Raw genomic sequence first — 6,263 nt, 5'->3', positions numbered from 1 at the left:
TTAAGAAGTAAAAGATTAATTTTTCCAGATTACTTCTTGTGACAAAACATATATTTTGGAACCAAGGTCGTTGGTTCAATCCGATTGCAATGTTTAACATACATCTTATCACAGCGGAAAAATCCAAACCTACGCCAAGTAGACAATTTTTCTTAATGCTAGACATGTGAAAGCCTATCTAAATTATAAAACCGACTTTTAAATGTTTAATCCGTCAATGTCGGTTATACCCGCCCTATTCCGATTATTAGTCCCACTGGATATAATCTACCTTCCATTCAAAATGTCCATGTCAACCCAGTAACGTCCTCATAGAACATTGCAGTTCAATGTAAAATGGACAATAAACAAGTTTGCAAACAAAGTGGACATCAATTAAATCTTTTCATCAGAGTGGCTTTTGCAATACATCGTTCATGAGATACTTTAAAACGCTGCATGTTAGCGAAACGGTTTTATATGACGTTACTGAAAACCCCTTTTTGAAATAAACTCAACTGTAAACAGCCAAGCCAAAACCCCTGACGAAATTCTAAGCCCAGAGAGGTATAACCAGCGTTTTACGATGTTCGTCCGATTTTTACCTACTGCATCTACTTTTTACTGTAAACAAAATATTGCCATGTTTATACATGTCATGGCAATTATAAGTTTTTCATGCCGCAGAAATGTTTTCGTCTCAAATGATTTTATCATCTAACATCTTACCTTTAAGTTTCCACACTGATAAGACCATCACAAGCAGCGATAAATATATCCACTTGCACATCGTTAACAAGATCTTTCCAAACTTTGCTAAAAGAAAGAAACGACATTTTATTAATTTATGTGCCAGGTAAAAATTCAACTTAAGGGTAGGGTGAGGTGTTGATATCAGCTATCAGTTAAGATTTGAGCCATTTCTTATCTATCGGTTAACATCTTACCTATTTCTCAGCTGTCGGTTCTAATTTTGACAGAAAGCAGTTAGTTTTACCTCACCTTAATTTTACAGACTTTTTTTTTGTTAAGGTGGACTATTTTTCGGTCTCGCGCGATTATTTACGAAGAGCATTCGAGTGCTTCGGATCTCTTACAGGAAATCTGGAACATTCTAAAGAACATTACAGCAACCATACGACTACCACTGCTAAATCTCGAAGAGGTCCGAAAAGGTCGAAAGCACTTCCAAGCGCATACGTATTAGACGTGCATAAAGAAAGTCAGTTATAAGCAATAGAGTCAATAGAGGAAGGGTTACAAGAGACCAGTTATAGAAAATAACCTAAAGAAGTAGAACTTTACACCTAAGAAAATGCGCCACTATGTTGCCCAGTGAAAGAACGTCTGAGGGGTTTCTTGTTAACGGTACCAAAATAATGCAAGGCCCACTTGTACAAATTTTAACAGCAGCGAAGTGAAGCCGGATCTTGGCGTAGATCAGGATCAGCAATATAGAGTAAAACGATAAACAAATGCAATTTTGTTCGGACAATCAGCCTTGCATTCGGAAATGTTCGGAATCATTCGTACAACCTTCGAAAAACATTTTGAAAATTTTCGGAAATCTTCGGAAAATGGTCGGAAATCTTCGAAAAATCGTCAAAAACATCGTAATTAGTAGGTTTATATAATAAACAGAATAATACGTGGTTGCTTGGTGATATGAAATTCATCTTCTCGTGTTCAAATCCGATATCTCACTCGTTCGCTGCGCTTACTCGTGAGCTATCGATTTGAACACTCGAAGATAAATTTCATATCTCCGCGCAACCATGTATTATCCTCTATTTTTTAGAAATTGTACTTAGCAGGGCCCCTCTGGATACCAGCCATTGTGCTCAATGGGCCACCCTGAATAAATAAAGTTTACCTTTACCTTTACCTATGATAATTATTACTGAGGATCAAAAGCCCTTCATTCTCAGCAAATGCGTAACATGTGAATTAGGAGGGACTTTTATTGGCATTGACTAGACAGCGGGTAATGCTCGCGTAATCAGGGTCACAAATGGCCCCTAAGGTATCTTGGTTTAAGTCAGTGCCGCAAATGGTTTTTATCGCAATTGTTTTAATTTGTTTTCTTTATCGAAAACGTCAATAGGCGGAATACCCCGTATTCAGACCGGGGGGGGGGGGGAACTTTTGAGGCCCGCCCTGACTTTAAACGCTTATAACTTTTTTACGATTCAACCATACCCTGCCAAACTTTGCGAGTTTATCTAAAATTTATCTGAAATTAATTTGGTAGCACAGAATGTTGTGTCAGGAACTTGACATCACCATGGCATCGGCATTTTGATAGGCATGTTTCCCAGATTTGTTATTTTCGTGTTTCAGAGTCTCGTGCCAGTTTCTCGCGGCTCAGATAAATATCACGCTTGGTTGACTTACGCCTGTTAGGAGCAGGGCGAGACAGCTAAGTCCGGCTAAAGTTCACCTAAGTCATTGATCTCTTACTGCCAAAGTTACTAGTGATGGCTGCTTTTCTTTAATTGTGAATAAAAACTTAACAACACAGCGACAAATGTTAGGCATCCGGAACGTCATGGCACGTCACCATTCCCGAATCCTCCAACCTTTCCCTTTTTAGTGAAGCTAATGGGAATAAAAACAAAATGTTCACACGAATCCTTGAAAGCCTTCCCTAATCTTTACAAGTGTCCGAACATCTTCGGCATCCCTCGGATGTACTTCTTTCACCTTCAGGTTTGAGTGTTCTTCGAGGATCTTCGGGTTTGCTTTCTGCAATCGCAATCGTCGAACAACCATGACTCGGAGTATATTCGAAGCTCGGACAATTTTCGAAAAATCTTCGGAATATCTTCGGAGTGCATTCGGAGTATCTTCAGAGGCTGATCAATCACTTCGAATAAAAAAAGCTAGAGTAGGCTCTTCGTTTAAAAGACGCATCATACTTTAGATTGGCTAAATTCTTTTAATTTACAAGAATTAAAAAAACATGGTTGTGATCGACCTGTCGGTAATTTAGTGTTTTTGAGATCTTGTTCGACTGCCGGTCATTATGCAACAGTGTAAGTTTACTGAGTTCAAGGAGGTTTACCGTATGCGTTCCAATTTACATATAAATTAACTTGTCAGTCAATGCCTTGGACGTTCATGTCTGATTCCTGATGTTTTGTTGGCATGTTTGTTTTGTTTCTGCCGTTATACATGGCATACGTACAAGAATTGGACCACAAAGAGAAAGAATTATAAACACCTAGGACGGTGTCTTAAAACACCTTGATCTGCATGTCTTGTAGGATTTTGAAAATGTTTAGAGAGCTTAAAAAATGACTGCTTTTGTACTGGACGTTTTGTATAATTGTCCATAGCAGATGGCATGAATTTCAGTCATTGCAGTATAATTCTGTTGAAAGTTCATGACGGACTCCTTAACACGAAAAGCGCCCTCGCTATTTTGAAAGATTGTGTTACACTATAGCCCTTTTACTTCTAATTCTAAACTGGACATATTGATCAGAATACGAAAAGTATATTTCATGTGGCGCTTAGAAAGCGAAGTGGGGAAAAATTGAGAGAAAAGCAGCGAAACGTGATCCTCGAGAACTTCCTCTGTCTTCTTTATCCGTTCAGTTGCTCGTGCGCAGGAGTCTGAAGTAAAAAGCTGACAACTTCATTTTGCGGTTTTGAAGAGCGCTATTTCCGACACCAGAAGTACATAATCTAGAAGTCTACATCTAGCATTGGGGCGCGTGCTATCAGATTCGCGTGTAGGCTATTTTTAGAACATCCTTGCGCGCGAGAAAGTGCTGTGTGAACTTGCCACTCAGAAAACAATTAAAACTTAAAAACTAAGTCAAAAATACTCCGAAATAAAGGCAAATCAACGACCTAATTTTATGAGGTCTGTGATGGAAAAACATCCGATTATAAGTTGGAAAAAAGTTGCTTTTCGTTTACATTGATAAACTCCCTAAATTTAATATTACATAGGCAGTTTATGCGTGCTCGAAGGGCGAACAAAAAACCATTGAAAAAGGAACCTTTGGTAGAATAAAATATTTATTTTTGGTTAAAGAAAGTATGTTTCGCTTTGCTGAACGTCTTTACATCAACAAAATTATAGTGTCCTGCTCCTGAGCTACAAAAATAACCACGACTCGAAGATTGTTTTGAGTTAACTCGTTTTCTGAATTTCGATAAATTGCTAACTGAAAATTGTTTGGGAATATTTTTGGAAAGTGAGAGATACAACAATTGAAAACACATCATTTTCATTGGCCATTCTTTTTAACTCTAACGTTTTGACAGTCGTAGAAGTCTTAAATAGTGATTTCAACCGTCGGTTGAAATTTAAAGTTTGTAGGCAAGTGAAAAGGCAACCCCTTCGCCGCTTTCCATAGACGAGCTCCCAAAACAAACATGAGGAACTTTCGTATTTTAACGAGAGAGTTTTGAACATAAGTACCTTAAACGTTCATATGGAAAGTATGTCCTTATTAAGTTTCATCGTATTTGATTACAGAACAACAAATAGAAAATTTATAATTTATTTATTTGCGGCGCCGGCAGCAAGACAAGAAATAAACTAGCTGCACACTTTGAAGTATATCCGAAAAGCATGAATGAAATCATGATTGTTCAGAGAATTTAAGTCGTATTTTCATTTATATATAAACAAGTACATTACCTTAAAGTTCTGAGATTTGCTTCTCGAAAAAAAGTTCCAATTTCCAAATCCGAAAAGCAGGGCATTCGGTTGGCATTTCTAAAATGCGGTACTCGAACTTCCCTTGCAATTGTTTGAGTTCAGGCCTAGAAATTATGCTTTCACTACCCTGCACGCATAAGGTCTATAAAGACACCCTTTAGAACCACAGGAATAGTCACTAAAGTCTTTCTTTTTCTTGTCTATCCGTCCTGTCCTTATACTTCGAAAAAGGGCTTGATCGTGAAGCAGAAAGTTGTTGTCACATCAATCAATTAAACTGGTGTACCTTGTATATAGTCGTCGCGCTCGATTTAAACCGCTCCTGGGACAGCTGGAATTTTTCCACAATAGCAATAAACCTGTGGCAAGATGTAAAAAGACATCTTCAATATGTAATAGCTGTTTCTATCTCTTGAGTTCCAATCATCTAAAGTGTCTTTACTTTTTGAATTTGAGTCGAAGCAGTCAGGTTCTTTTTTGCTCGCTGCCATCTCTCATCTGAACTGACTCCAAAACATAACACTTTCTACTGGATGCTCCGATTTTTTTAGCGACTTCAAAGCTGACATCATCGACAAAAGAGGAGACCAGTGATTCCAATCCGGTAGGTTTAAATCCTCACTAAATGCACGTTTTGATTAACGACAACTTGAACAGCAAAAAATTTTGTGGTGCCGTTCGCTTGTTTTCAGCAATTCGGCTCTTCTTGCTCAACTTCAAAAATCTGTTTAACCAATCAAAGGCGCGTTGTAAAAAATACTTTTACGCTATTGGTTACTAGTTCGCGGCAAAAGCCGTCTACGTTATTTTCTCGCGCGAGGCTTGTTCTAAAAATAGCCTACACGCGAATCTGATAGCACATAACCCGTTACTAGAGATGTAGACTTCTGGATTATATACTTCTGCCGACACATAATTTCACGCTTTTTGTCATTTTTCGACATATGTCGTGAATTTGAATATATATTTTTTAAATTTGTTCAAATAAATAAGCGACCTCTCGAATTATTCGCTACTTTTTTCGCTTTTTTAAGAATTAAAAGGCGCGAAAATTTCATGTTGACCTGTAATCATTATATAAAATACATTGTTTTTCTTTTACAATTATTGGAAGCAGCGGGTTTGAGAATTTTTTGGTTTTTACATTTTGTGCCGAAAAGAAAGTAGAAAAAACTTCGTATTTTTGAGGAAAATATATTTTTTAAGACATCCGTAGTCAAAGTCTCTTTGTCAATAAATACTGATATTTAATAAACCCACATTTCGCTAGACCAATAATGTTTGGGAACAACTAGCATAAATTCTGGCTGTCACTATAACTATTTTCCGGCTTGCGCCTATTTCCTCCCCTAGAAGGACTTTTTTTTTTGAATAGTCAACACAACTTTATTGACAGCAAAAGTCCTTTTACAACACAACAGAATGCCTAAAACTAACTAACTAACTTAAACTAACTTAATTTAACATAATACTTAACAGAAAAAAAAACCTATATACATTTACAATCGTAGTTAACGACACTACTGTTATGAACTTTTTTTTCTTTTTTTTTTTCTAATCTTAAATTTTAATACTTAACTAAAATACGATAGGCCCAGATCTCACT

The 6,263-nt window shown here is 37.1% G+C and overlaps 1 protein-coding gene across 1 annotated transcript in view; it reads right to left on the bottom strand.

Moving 5' to 3' along the window:
• LOC144640205 (uncharacterized) overlaps positions 1–6,263 on the bottom strand; it is a 274,821-nt gene that overhangs the window by 253,705 nt on the left and 14,853 nt on the right. The window lies entirely within an intron of this gene.

Source organism: Oculina patagonica, unplaced genomic scaffold, assembly GCF_052425735.1.
Source record: "Oculina patagonica isolate OP01 unplaced genomic scaffold, crgOcupat unplaced2, whole genome shotgun sequence".
Classification (NCBI taxonomy): Eukaryota; Metazoa; Cnidaria; class Anthozoa; order Scleractinia; family Oculinidae; genus Oculina; species Oculina patagonica.
Note: the sequence above shows the minus strand (reverse complement) of the source record. Positions and strands in the feature narration are given on the sequence as shown.